The 13,004-nt window shown below is 48.3% G+C and overlaps 1 long non-coding RNA gene across 1 annotated transcript in view; it reads right to left on the reverse strand.

Moving 5' to 3' along the window:
* Positions 1-13,004, reverse strand: part of LOC147737043 (uncharacterized) — a 154,971-nt gene that overhangs the window by 84,278 nt on the left and 57,689 nt on the right. Inside the window, exon 2 of the long non-coding RNA XR_015309315.1 lies at positions 10,260-10,377. This is a non-coding gene — a long non-coding RNA (uncharacterized LOC147737043). The remainder of the gene's footprint in view (positions 1-10,259; positions 10,378-13,004) is intronic.

Consider the following 13,004-nt stretch of genomic DNA (forward strand, 5'->3'; position numbering starts at 1 on the left):
AAATCATTAGGAGGAGTCAACCTACCGGACTTTAGGCGTTATGAGACCGCTTTTCTAGAAAAGCAAGGCTCCCACTGGCTAGCCCCCACAGCAGACTACACCCTGGTTTGGCTGGAAGTCGAACGAGCGATCCTTGACGGCATCGCCCCTGCTGCTGCCCTATCTACCAACTTAAACAGGTTAACCCACTCAAAACCAATCTTCCGTAATACGAAAGCGGCACTTCTTAAAATCGATAAATTCCTGGAACATAGCATTCGCCGCTCAGGTTGGGAGTCCGTATGGAATAATCGATCTATATCATACAAAGGTAAACCACTGTATAACTCGCAATGGGTTAAAAAAGGCATCCTCTTCCCACACCAACTATTCGAAGATTCGTATTCTATATGTTCAGAGACCTTCAAGCTATTTATAGTCTTGCACCACTAGAGTTCTACACCTTCTTAAACATAAAGGCAGCACTCTCTAAAGCGAAACTTTCACTGACCCCCTCTCTCCCAATTTATCTCGCTAGGTTAAACAAATTAGGCCACCAAGTGTCCTATCTCTACAAACTCTATTGCCCACAACATTCCAACCTAACCACACCGCTCACGCAGTTCTGGTCCTCGCTTTCTTCTAGGCCGATCTCTGAAGCGGATTGGACCAATGCCTAGGAATCCTGCATGAGACACAAAATTAGCCCTACTTTGTCCCAGACCAAATATTGGCTCCTCCATAAAGCCTTTTGGACTCCGGCACGTCTCTATGCTCATAACATCAGCCCGGACGCCTTTTGCTGGAACTGTAAGCGGGCGGGAGGCGACTTAGTACACATTATTCTACAATGCGACTGTGTAACCCCCTTTTGGGACAAGATCTTTGACTTTATTAGTAAAGTTTTCCCCATCTCCCTGTCCAGAGAGCTACCATACCTGGTCTTCGGATTCCTCCAAGATCCCTCCCTCCCTCAACGCCGATGATAGAGCACTGCTAGATCTCCTGCTCATAGCAGCTGTCAAGGTAGTTCTTAATAATTGGAAGGACACTAGCAAAGCTAAGTTTGCCTGCTGGCTCAATTGGGTAATTAGCCTCTGAGGCGCGGATAACATAGCTCTCCAACAGTCACCTTGGCGCCCCCCCATGAGAAGGATGTAGTCTACCCTTGACAGTTATTTTACCACCTACAAACCGCCTTAGCTATCCTTACCCCCTACACATTTGACCGAACTGACAATACCATGAAGCGGGTGAGTGGAGTTACCCTACAGCTTTGGTCACTCTGCGACCCGAGCTCATACCTCTATTGCTCCTCAGTCTGTACCGCTGAAGACTGTTGCATGCACCGCCGTTGCAGCCGACCTCCCACGCCGATATGTACCAGTCTAATCTAGCGTGTATTACCTTGTACTTTACTTTATTTATTATCCTTTTGCATTTCTGTATTGTTTCTTCTGTAATAATGTATGTTTTCAATGTAATGTTTCATTTGCATTTTATTTGATACTGAAACACCAAATAAAAATTATTTGAAATGAAAAAAGAGTGCTCCAAAACCAGCTGCGACTGGTTTCACCCCCACCCTGAACACAGAGAAAGGATTTACTGTATAAAAACGGGATGTGTCCCCTGGCAAAATGTTCTCTTGTTCCTGATCTGAAGAAGGGGGCTGCTGCTGCCTTCCTGCCTGGAGGGCCCAGTGAGCCGGCCCCTGGGCCCAGCCTTTGCCCCCTCACCCTGCCTTCCTAGGGACTTGGTGCTTGAACTTTCCCCAAGCGCTTGGGAGCGCTTTATTTTCCCTACAGCGCCTGGAAGCGCTGGATTTGGCCCCTTAGTGCTGGGGAGCGCTTTCTTGTTACTCTACCAGGAGCCCACCCTGCAGGTTTGCCGCTTTTGGGGCTTACATTCCAGAGGGTGCCCACCCCTCGCTTTGCCCAGTGTTTGTGACCCGTGTTCAACTCGCCGCCGCCGCCGGCCCGGGAACTGGAGCAGCCATTTCCCCGAGGTCGCTGTCATCAGGGGAACGCCACGCTGTGATTGGCCACAGCATTGGGCGTCCCCTAGCAACCTGCAGCCGCGACCCGGAAGGGCTTCTGCCCAGGACCCAAAAGGGTTTCAGCAGGAAACAGGGAGCAGCCAGAGCCGACCCCGCGCTCCTGCGTGTGGCAGAAGGAAACGAGCGAGCGAGTGGGCTCCCCCGAGCCGCCCCAGGAGCAGCGCCGACAGGGAGAGCCTCGCAGCACCACGGCAACCTGAGAGGAGGTGGACCGCGACGTAGGAGCCTCCCCGCAGCAGAGCCCGGTGAGTGTGGACGGGCGGGGGAGAGCTCCGGGCAGGTCCGTAGAGCCTTAGAGGCTCCACTAGCTCGTTGTTGACTGAGAGCGGCCCCGGTTGGCAGAGGGCCGCTCCCCCAAAATTGCCGCACCTTTATAAAGATCCCGAGAGGCTCCCAGGGGCCAAGGTCTTCTTCAGTCCCCCAGAGCGGGACTCCCACGGCTGGCACTATTGTCTTTAGAGCCCTGAGAGGCTCTGAGGTATTTCTCAGAGCCCAAGGGTTCCAACCAGGCGGCAAGTTGCTTCGCGAGCCCTGAGAGGCTCAAGGGCATTTGTTGCTGTTTCGAGGCCACGAGGGACTCCAACGACAGCACCATTTATATTTTGAGCCACGAGGGCTCAGGGTGCATGTGGTTAGACAGAGCCTGTCGAGGCTCCAACGAGAGGGCATTTGTCCATGTCGAGTCCCACGAGAGGGGCTCCCCCGAAGGCGCCATTTTGTTTCTAGGAGCCCCTGAAACTCCTAAGAGCCCACGAGGCTCCCAGCCCGCATCGTTGCTCAAGCCCATGAGGCTCCTACATCCCGAGGGCATTTAGAGTGGTAGAGCGGCCCCGGTTGGCAGCGGGCCACTCCCCCCAGTGGTGATATTTATTTCTTTAAGTTCCCACGAGGCTCCAAGGGGGGCATTTTGTCTACAGAGCCTGCCAGGCTCCCTGCTACAGTTGCCCAGCACTTAGTGGGCAGCTGCTCCGTTTAGGACCCCTGACATTGCGGACACAGGGCGTCCTAGCACCAGACAGGTCAGTTGGCCTGGGGACAGTCACAGGTTGTGGCTTATGCGATTTCTGCACAATTGTTCTTTGCTGCACCTCTGAATGTGTTGATTATGTGTCATGTGCTTTTCCCTACACCGCTGAATGTGTCTTTATACGTCATGTGTTTTCCTGCACCACTGAATGTTTACGCATCATGTGTTTTTCCTGCACCTCTGAATGTGTTTTTATGTATCATGTGTTTTTCCTGCACCTCTGAATGTGTTTTTATGCATCATGTGTTTTTCCTGCACCTCTGAATGTGTTTTTATGCATCATGTGTTTTTCCTGCACCTCTGAATGTGTTTATATGCATCATGTGTTCTTCCTGCACCTCTGAATGTGTTTTTATGCATCATGTGTAAAGCTTTTATGCCTATACCCCAAAATGTATTGTGATACCTAGGTGGTTGTTCTTCCTAGTACAGGTGTTGCTACTGAGGTCCTGGTTCCCTGTGTGATATTTTCCTAAGGTGGTTAGTGTTGCTTAGGTGGTACTTACCTGTTACAAGTGATTACTGGTTGTGTGCTACATTTTCTATCTTGTGCTACAAGTTATTATTTTTCCATGTTCTAAGCGATATTCCTTCAAATATTACTATTCCTACAAAGTGCTAATTCTAACAAGTATTCTAGTTCTATAAGTGCATATTCCTGACAGTGGTCCATGTGGCCCTGTCCTGTACATATATCCCCTGTAAATTCTGCCCATGCCTGTTGGCACATTGTAAAGTGTGTGTTTTTATCTAATGTGTTTTGCTACAATACAAAGGCTATTTTCATATATAACCTTGTGTGGAGTTTCCTTTGTGGTGGGTCTTGGGTGTTGTTGCTGGATGCGCGCGTAAAAGCTTAACTTACATAGCCTCCGAGTTTAGCCTTACTGCTCGTGTCACGTTACCGAGGGGGTGAGCAGGGGTTATCTTGGTGTGTAACTCCCTTGCCCTGACTTAGAGTGGTGATCTCTGACTGGTTTTGGCGCAAGCCTTGACCAGCCAGAGATCCCATTTCTAACAATCCTATTGAGGATAATATGTGACGGGCCACTGGTGACTGGAGCTGGCTAGAAACAAAGCTAGCCTCTGGTATTCATGACAAGCAGGGTAACAATACATGTCAATATTGACTGGAACTGGTTGGCAGTAGAGTTGACCTCTGGTTTTGAATATTTGCAGGATGTAAGGTACAGAGGTCACTACTGACTGGAGTTACTTAGCAGGATAATAGGTCTCAGGGAGCCAATAGTGACTGTAGCTGGTTAGTATGATCACTAGTCCCAAGGTGCTACTAATGACTCAAGTTGGCTAGAATGATAACAAGTCCCAGGGGCCAGTACTAACAGGTGCTGGCTAGTAGGCTTACATACAGGCCCAAGGGGCCACTACTGACTCGAAGGGGCTAAAAGAATAACAGGCCCAAGGGTGGTGGGGTGCGAGTGGCACCAGTGACCGGAGTTGTCTATAAGCATTGATAACCTTTGGTATTGATTACATGCAGGATTCCAGGTCACAGGAGGAACGGCTGAATACAGCTGGATAGCAGCAGTGGTGGACTCTAGGAAGAAGGAATTGAGAAAGCATAACTGGATATACTGGTTTCCTTAATACCGATAATTGGTTACACATGAATGCCACAATTTGCATTGATATATTACATCACCAAATTACAATATTCTTATATTAATTTGATGTGTCTGTTCGCCTTAATATGCCTGCAAAGTTACATGATTCTATTAGGGGCCAGAACCCTTTTATTTAGTGATGTCAATCAGCACACTTTCCTGCATCTTGTAGTACATTGAATATTGACAAACAAGTGTTATTTTCAGAAACAATGAATTCTGCAGCTTGTCTGTGTATCTTTTATCTGCACCTCACGGACTCCTCACATTCCTCTCGAGAAAAATTCCTGCCTCCTACTCATTAGTGTTGTTTCAGTAACTGTTTCTATCACGTGTGCATGTTTCATTGACTTGTATTAGGAGAAAAGTGTATAAAAATACATTGTGTAGCATTAGCATTATATACTCCAACTTGCTTTAGGGTGGATGCTCTCGTCCATTGCAAAGGCAATTGTCACGTGTTGGTTTGCTTGGCCTTTTGTTATTTTTGCATTAAATGTATGATAGATGTGTTGGCCTCCCGGTGTGTTGTGTTTTATTTTACATATCAAAAGAGATGATGAGGAAAAGGACAGTCCAGTATACACATTCTTCATATAAACCTTCACTCCTGAGGCACAGTTGTATGCTACTTTTTAAAACTTATTTGTATTCACTTGCGAGTCACAATTTAGTTCTGTGTTGATTTTAAAACACTCACTTTGTTGCTTGACGGTCGTTGGCACACCGCGCTGTGGATTTTAGCACAGCTGCGGCCCCTCGACAAACTCCCCTCAGCTGCCGCCATCACCGGCGTGCAACCGGTCACGCCCCCAGCGAGGCCACGCGCCCGAACTATAAATAGCGCTGACATTCGAGCGCTCAGACAGAAACCTTCACTCCTGAGGCACAGCCGGGAGCGTCCTTTGTAACAATTGTATGCTACTTTTTAAAACTTATTTGTATTCACTTGCGAGTCACAATTTAGTTCTGTGTTGATTTTAAAACACTCACTTTGTTGCTTGACGGTCGTTGGCACACCGCGCTGTGGATTTTAGCACAGCTGCGGCCCTTCGACAAACTCCCCTCAGCTGCCGCCATCACCGGCGTGCAACCGGTCACGCCCCCAGCGAGGCCACGCCCCCGAACTATAAATAGCGCTGACATGCGAGTGCTCAGACAGAAACCTTCACTCCTGAGGCACAGCCGGGAGCGTCCTTTGTAACAATTGTATGCTACTTTTTAAAACTTATTTATATTCACTTGCGAGTCACAATTTAGTTCTGTGTTGATTTTAAAACACTCACTTTGTTGCTTGACGGTCGTTGGTACACCGCGCTGTGGATTTTAGCACAGCTGCGGCCCCTCGACAAACTCCCCTCAGCTGCCGCCATCACCGGCGTGCAACCGGTCACGCCCCCAGCGAGGCCACAGCCCCCCTCCTGCCCTTTCCCGCCTATAAATTATGTGTATGTGGAGGAAGCGCAGCGGACGAGCGCGACGATTGCGCGCCGAAGGCGCGCATAAGGCAAGCTCGTCTGCGCTCGTCCGCGCCGAGTCCGGGCCTAGGGCCACCCCCCTTACACCCCTGACTGCGAAACCCAGGCAGTACAGCTCCAAAAAACTCTTGGAACTAAGACTCCTACAAAAGAACTGTAGCCAGCATCCTTATCACGTTGAATGTCTCCCATATACATGCAACCTCTGCAAATCTACCCTCAAGCCCCTACCACCCTCAGACCATTGCCACGAGTACCGCATGTTCTTGCTAAACTGTAGGTCTCTGCCCAAGCATAAGAACGAATTTGCACTCCTGATGGAGGAACATAAGCCCGACATTGTCTTCCTAACGGAAACTTGGCTCACCTTAGACTCTGACCCAGCCTTGGTTACAGCCATTCCCCCCGGCTTTCAAATCTCCCGCCAAGACCGCCCAAAAGGCAGAGGAGGAGGACTAGCAATTGTCCACAAAGAGCAGTTCCTCTGCCGAATCATTTCAGAATGCATTCCAGACTGCGAAAGCCTAGCGTTTAGTCTGGAGCTTTCGCTGAACAACTGTTTCTCAGGCCCCCCAAAACAATTCCACAACCAACTAGCACGGATTGTGGCAGACCGTGTCAGCACTACCGCCAACTTTACTTTGTTGGGTGACCTTAACTTTCACTTCGATTCCAAAGCAGATCATACGGCAGCTCTTCTTACTGATGACCTCGCCGCGTTACAATTACACCAATTGGTCAGCTCCCATACCCACGCTCAAGGGCACCTGCTAGACCCTGTTTTCAGTAATTGTCCTAATTTGACAACTGGTCTACCTCTCCCCCTCCCCTGGACTGACCATCTACTGGTCCCTTTCTCTTGGTATACCCCCAGACCCCCAGCCGCCAAACCCACTATAAGAATAGCCAGGCCGTGGTCCCGCCTCCCTACCGAGACGTGGACCAAAAAACTGTCCAGCAACCTACCACCGCATAATGAGGACCCATGCATCGCAAACCTTTCTTACGAGGAATGGATCACCCAGTCACTCGATCTCTCTCTACCTAAATGGAAAACCACCACAAAACGCTCTCACAAATCTGCTCCGTGGTACTCGGAATCCCACAGAACTATGAAACGCCAGTGTAGACAAGCGGAAAGGAAATGGCGCTTGGACTCTCTGCCAGAAAACAAAATCCAATACCAAAAGCTACTTAAAACATACAAAGAACAAATCAAGGCCAGCAAAACAGCTTATTTCGCCAACGAAATTATCCTAGCTAAATCTAAACCCAGGGAAATCTTCCGTATTGTGAAAAGCCTCACCAAACTACCACCCAGTCTGGGTGAGACCAAGACCGCAGAACACTGCAATAACATGGCAGATTTTTTCTTGCAAAAAATCACTACCATTTATGAATCCTTTCCTGTTTTACCCAGCACCCGCTCTACCCCGAGCAATTCTGGCCTGAGCCCCTCTCCCATTCTGGACCACTTTGCTCTTCTTAACCTCACAACTCTTGAGTCCTTGGCAAAAAAAGTCAAATCCGGGTCTCCTGGGGACCCAGCCCCGCCAGACATCATTATGTCAGCCTCTGCTATCACCCTGCCCGTTATAATGGACCTCCTTAACTCTTCCATTACTACTGGCGTAGTCCCGCTAGAATGGAAACAAGCCATGGTCCGAGCCCTAATAAAGAAGCCCAATCTTGACCCCTCGAACCTCAGTAACTACCGGCCAATCTCTCTCCTCCCCTGGCTTAGTAAAATCCTAGAGAGACACATCAACAGCCAGCTGATCAAATATCTTGAAAACCACCAGCTTCTTGATCCTACTCAAACGGGCTTCAGACCAAGACATGGCACCGAAACCGCGCTCCTCATGGTCACCGAGGAATCCAGAACCATCCTGGACCAGGGAGGATCAGTGGCAGTGATCCTCCTTGACTTAAGCGCGGCCTTCGACACGGTCAGCCATGACATACTGCTGGACCGCATGGCAAACATCGGCATAAAAGACAAAGCTTTGTCTTGGTTTGAATCCTTTTTACAGGACAGATCCTTTCGGGTATTTGACGGAACATCTTCCTCTACCAGCAGACCATTAAGATGTGGAGTACCACAGGGCTCCTCATTGAGCCCGGCGCTCTTCAACATCTATATAAGGCCACTAGCTGAAGTTGTTCGTCAGTATGGAGTTAAGATCATTTCATATGCTGATGACACTCAGCTAGTGGTCTCACTGGCGCAGGAAGCTAACCAGACTACGAAAGGAGGGCTCAAGAAATGCCTAGAGGAAGTCAAAGACTGGATGTCCTCCTCCTCACTAAAAATGAACGGGGACAAGACAGAGCTTATGCTCCTGGGCCCTGCCGACCCCAACTCCTTCAGCACTCTATGGCCACCCTGCTTGGGCGCCCCTCCGGCCCCAAAGGACAGTATTAAGAGCCTTGGGGTATGGCTAGACAGATCTCTGTCTTTTGGCACCCAATCCACCAAACTGGCGGCCACCTGCTTTGGCCTCCTCAGAGTGCTAAGGAAGGTACTCCATCTCCTACCGATGGAGGCTAAACAAGTAGCCATCCAGGGCCTTATCCAGTCATGACTGGATTATAACAACGCCCTTTACCTCGCTGCCCCAGAGTATACGATGCAAAGACTACAAACGGTGCAGAACTACGCCGCGCGCACTCTACTTCAGATCCCTCGACGTCAATCAGTCAAAAACGGATTGAAAAAACTGCATTGGCTACCCATTCCCCAAAGAATACAATTCAAAGCCTTATGCATTGCGCACCAGGCGTTCTGGAAAACGGGCCCCCTTATCACCCTCAACCTAGTGTCACACTACCAACCCACTAGGAATCTTCGATCCAACCAGACCTACACGGCCGCAATTCCCAGAATAAAAAAATCCAGAACTGGCGGTAGGACTTTCACCTACAACGCCTCCAAGCTATGGAACACCCTACCCCTCTACCTAAGGAAAAACCCCAATCTCACCTTATTTAGGAAACAGCTAAAAACATTCCTCTTCAATGCCGCCCAATAACGCCCTGGTTACCTCCTCTTGTTCTGTTGGTTTTTTAGCGCTTGGACGCCCCAGGGCAGCAATCGCGCTCTATAAATCTACATACAATACAATACAATACAATAAATCAACTCACAGTATACTGTTCTGGAGGTTCAGTCCCACAGACATTATCTCTAACTGAACACCCTAGGAAACTGGTGCTTTTCAAACCAGTTGCCCTCTGATGCGGCGTCCTCACTATTGAATAAGTCAATATGTCCTGAATTTTAGGAGGGTTACCGTATCTAGAGCACTCTGTTAGACAGCGCTCACCTGTGGTAGTAAGATGGTAATAGGCACCTTATCACCTATGCACGGTGCAGGGCTTTGAGTTACAGAGCTCCTCACGCTGTGGAGAAGATTAGGTCACATTTACCCATTTTCCCATATTTGGTCCTGATGAAATGCCAACAGATTCCTCCATGACTACACAAGGCATGAAAAAAGTTGACCTGAAGTATAGACCCCAGCTTACCAGCAGGCCCATAGGTGATCGATACTTTCACACAGTGATAGGGGCCATTAGTTCCTCAATTTCTCTGCCACTGTTTTTAATCTCAACATGGACCAGGAAGATCACATTAACTATATTGTAGCAACTGGTCAATAGTTGATCTTATATTCAGACTTTCACCAATCTCACATCTTATGACACAACATCCTCTGTCCTACTATGCTCATCCGGCGTACTTAATAAAAGATCTGCGACCAAGTGCCCTCTGGTGGTGCCCGCCAGGCATTGTAGCGCGGCCTGGAGAGGAGTATAGCCCAATGATGAAGCATGTCACCTTCAGGTGAGTGAACACAGCTGGTCTTAAAAGCACATACTTCCTAGGGTGTCTGCGTTCAGTTACAGATAATGACTCTGGGACTGAACCTCCGGAACAGTATACTGTGATTTGACTGTTTTATTTTAACAAATGTACATAGTAGCTATTGGCCCTTCCTTGTTTCACAAAAATGATCGGATACCTGCCTCGGAGCGCACTTCTTACAGATGAGAATGGGGTTATCATGTTGCTGCTACAAGCTCCTTACCTGTGCGAGATATAGGGAACGATGCAGGGGTAGACCCAAACCAGCCACATGTGGAGATCAATGACAAATACTGAAGAATTAACAGGGCTTCCACGCTGGTGACCATTACTTAATTGACCTAGAAAGTAAAAGACACGTTTTTAGTATTCTGGTGACTCACGACCATAGAAAACAAATGTTATAAATTCAATATTATGTCAAATACTTAAAAAATGGAACTGGATGTGCTGAATCAATGTTGCCCCAGGGAATGCATGACACCTCCCACCACTATTGCTTATGGGACTTGTAGTTTTTTTTTTCTCATTAAAAGGATGTGTCAACTGAAGAGATAAAACCCCTGGGCATGTTCAATTGACTACTGACAAACATGAACAATCAAAAACATGAGTTTCTGGAAAACTATCAAGCACCCAATCAGAATCAGCCGCCCTTCACACCCAGGAATTATTGAGGCTTTGGAGAGGGTAAATTGCACGTGGTATAAGAGGAACACTACTTCGAGTCAAAGCTCACTTCTCAGGGATGTACTGAACTGCCAGCCTCATGGCACACTTAGCCAGCTCTTCACCTCCTCCTCCTCAAACTGTTGACCAGCTATCAGGGCAAATGAGCCTGCAGCAAAGCATAGCTGGCTTGATTCCACACCGGACCAGGCAAGGTGGTCAACTCCATTCTCCTCCAAGTCAGCAAGCACTCTGGTCGAGCCAGTCCAAACCCCACATGAATGTTCCCCATCACAACTATTTTAATGGTACTAAGTTATGTTGCAGGTTACTTCCAACATAATCTGATTTATACATACATACTCCAGGGTGCTGCCAGCTATAGGTTCTACACAGAGCAGTCTTGTATCACTCAGGAAGGAGGTAAGCTCTTCATTTCATCTTAAGCCCTTAGGTTACAGTCAAAGCCTGATAGATCCGGAGAACTTTATCCTCGCTCTTACTGCGCCGAGCAGATATACGTAGCCATCACAGACTGTGTTGTGTGCTGGTTATTATTGGCGGATGGATGAATCTCTGATAGGAGCTACTACAAGAAGAGCAGAGAAACAGGACCACAGATCGCCACAGAGTGACAACTGCCCAGAAGCTGAAGAAAGAACTTTGGAACAGCAAACCTCCTGGCAATTCTCCAGGGTAAGCAAATGATGGTAATGAAATGCAAACTGCAGCATTAAGGTCACACACTACAACATTTTTCCCTTTAAACCAAAGGTAACAGCCTACAAGCATTGGCGTAGCCAATAGGTCTCGCTTTTGGACCCTTCTAAGTATTTAGTTCTGCAACACAATACCCTTGGTGCAACCACATCAACTGTTACGTGGCTAAACACTATAAGGTCCCAAAGACGAGACCTATTGGCTATGCCAGTGCTTGGTGTGGTTGTGTTTGTGGTTATGTGTGGTTGTGTGTGTGTGTGGTTGTGTGCATGTGTGGTTGTATGTGTGTGTGGTTGTGTGTGTGTGAGTGTGGTTTTGTGTGTGTGTGGTTGTGTGTGTGTGGTTGTGTGTGTGTGGTTGTGTGTGGTTGCGTGCGTGTGGTTGTATGTGGTTGTGTGTGTGGTTCTGTGTGGTTGTGTGTGTGTGGTTGTATGTGTGGTTGTGTGTGGTTGTGTGTGTGGTTCTGTGTGGTTGTGTGTGGTTTTGTGTGGTTGTGTGTGGTGTGTGTGTGTGTGTGTGTGTGTGGTTGTGTGTGTGTGGTTGTGGGTGGTGTGTGTGCGGTTGTGTGTGTGCGGTTGTGTGTGGTTATGTGTGTGGTTGTGTTTGTGGTTGTATGTGTGGTTGTGGTTGTGTGTGGTTGTGTGTGTGGTTGTGTGTGTGTGGTTGTGTGTGTGGTTGTGTGTGTGGTTGTGTGTGTAGTTGTGTGTGGTTGTGTGATGTGTGTGGTTCTGTGTGTGGGTGCGGTTGTGTGTGGGTGCGGTTGTGGGTGCGGGTGTGTGTGTGGATGTGTGGTTAGGTGTGTGTGGATGTGTGTGTGTGGTTGTGGGTGTGTTTGGTTGTGTGTGGGTGTGGTTTTGTGTGGGTGTGGTTGTGTGTGTGGTAGTGTGGGGTTGTGTGTGTGTGGTTGTGTGTGTGGTTGTGGTTGTGTGATTGTGGTTGTGTGTGTGGTTGTGTGATTGTGTGTGTGTGCTTGTGTGTGGTTGTGTTTGTGGTTGTGTGTAGTTGTGTGCGTCATTGTATGTGTGGTTGTATGTATGGTTGTATGTGTGGTTGTATGTGTGGTTGTGTGTGTGGTTGTGTGTGTTGTTGTGTGCATGTGTGTAGTTGTGTGTGTCATTGTATGTGTGGTTGTATGTATGGTTGTATGTGTGGTTGTATGTGTGGTTGTGTGTGTGGTTGTATGAGTGGTTGTGTGTGAGTGTGATTGTGTGTGTGTGGTTGTATGTGTGGTTGTGTGTGTGGTTGTGTGTGTGGTTGTGTGTGTGTTTCTGTGTGGTTTTGTGTGGTAGGGTGCGGTGTGTGTGGGTGGTTCTGTGTGTGGTGGTGTGAGTGGTTATGGTTGTGTGTCTGTGGTTGTGGGTGTTGTGTTTGTGGTTGCGTGTGTGTTTGTGTGTGTGGTTGTGTGTGTATGTGCGTGGTTGTGTGTGTGCTTGTGTGTGTGTGCTTGTGTGTATGGGGGTGTGTGCGGTTGTGTGTGTGCGGTTGTGGGTGGTTATGTGTGTGGTTGTGTTTGTGGTTGTATGTGTGGTTGTGGTTGTGTTGGGTTGTGTGTGTGGTTGTGTGTGTGGTTGTATGTGTG

Source organism: Lissotriton vulgaris, chromosome 1_1, assembly GCF_964263255.1.
Source record: "Lissotriton vulgaris chromosome 1_1, aLisVul1.2, whole genome shotgun sequence".
In the NCBI taxonomy this organism is placed as follows: domain Eukaryota; kingdom Metazoa; phylum Chordata; class Amphibia; order Caudata; family Salamandridae; genus Lissotriton; species Lissotriton vulgaris.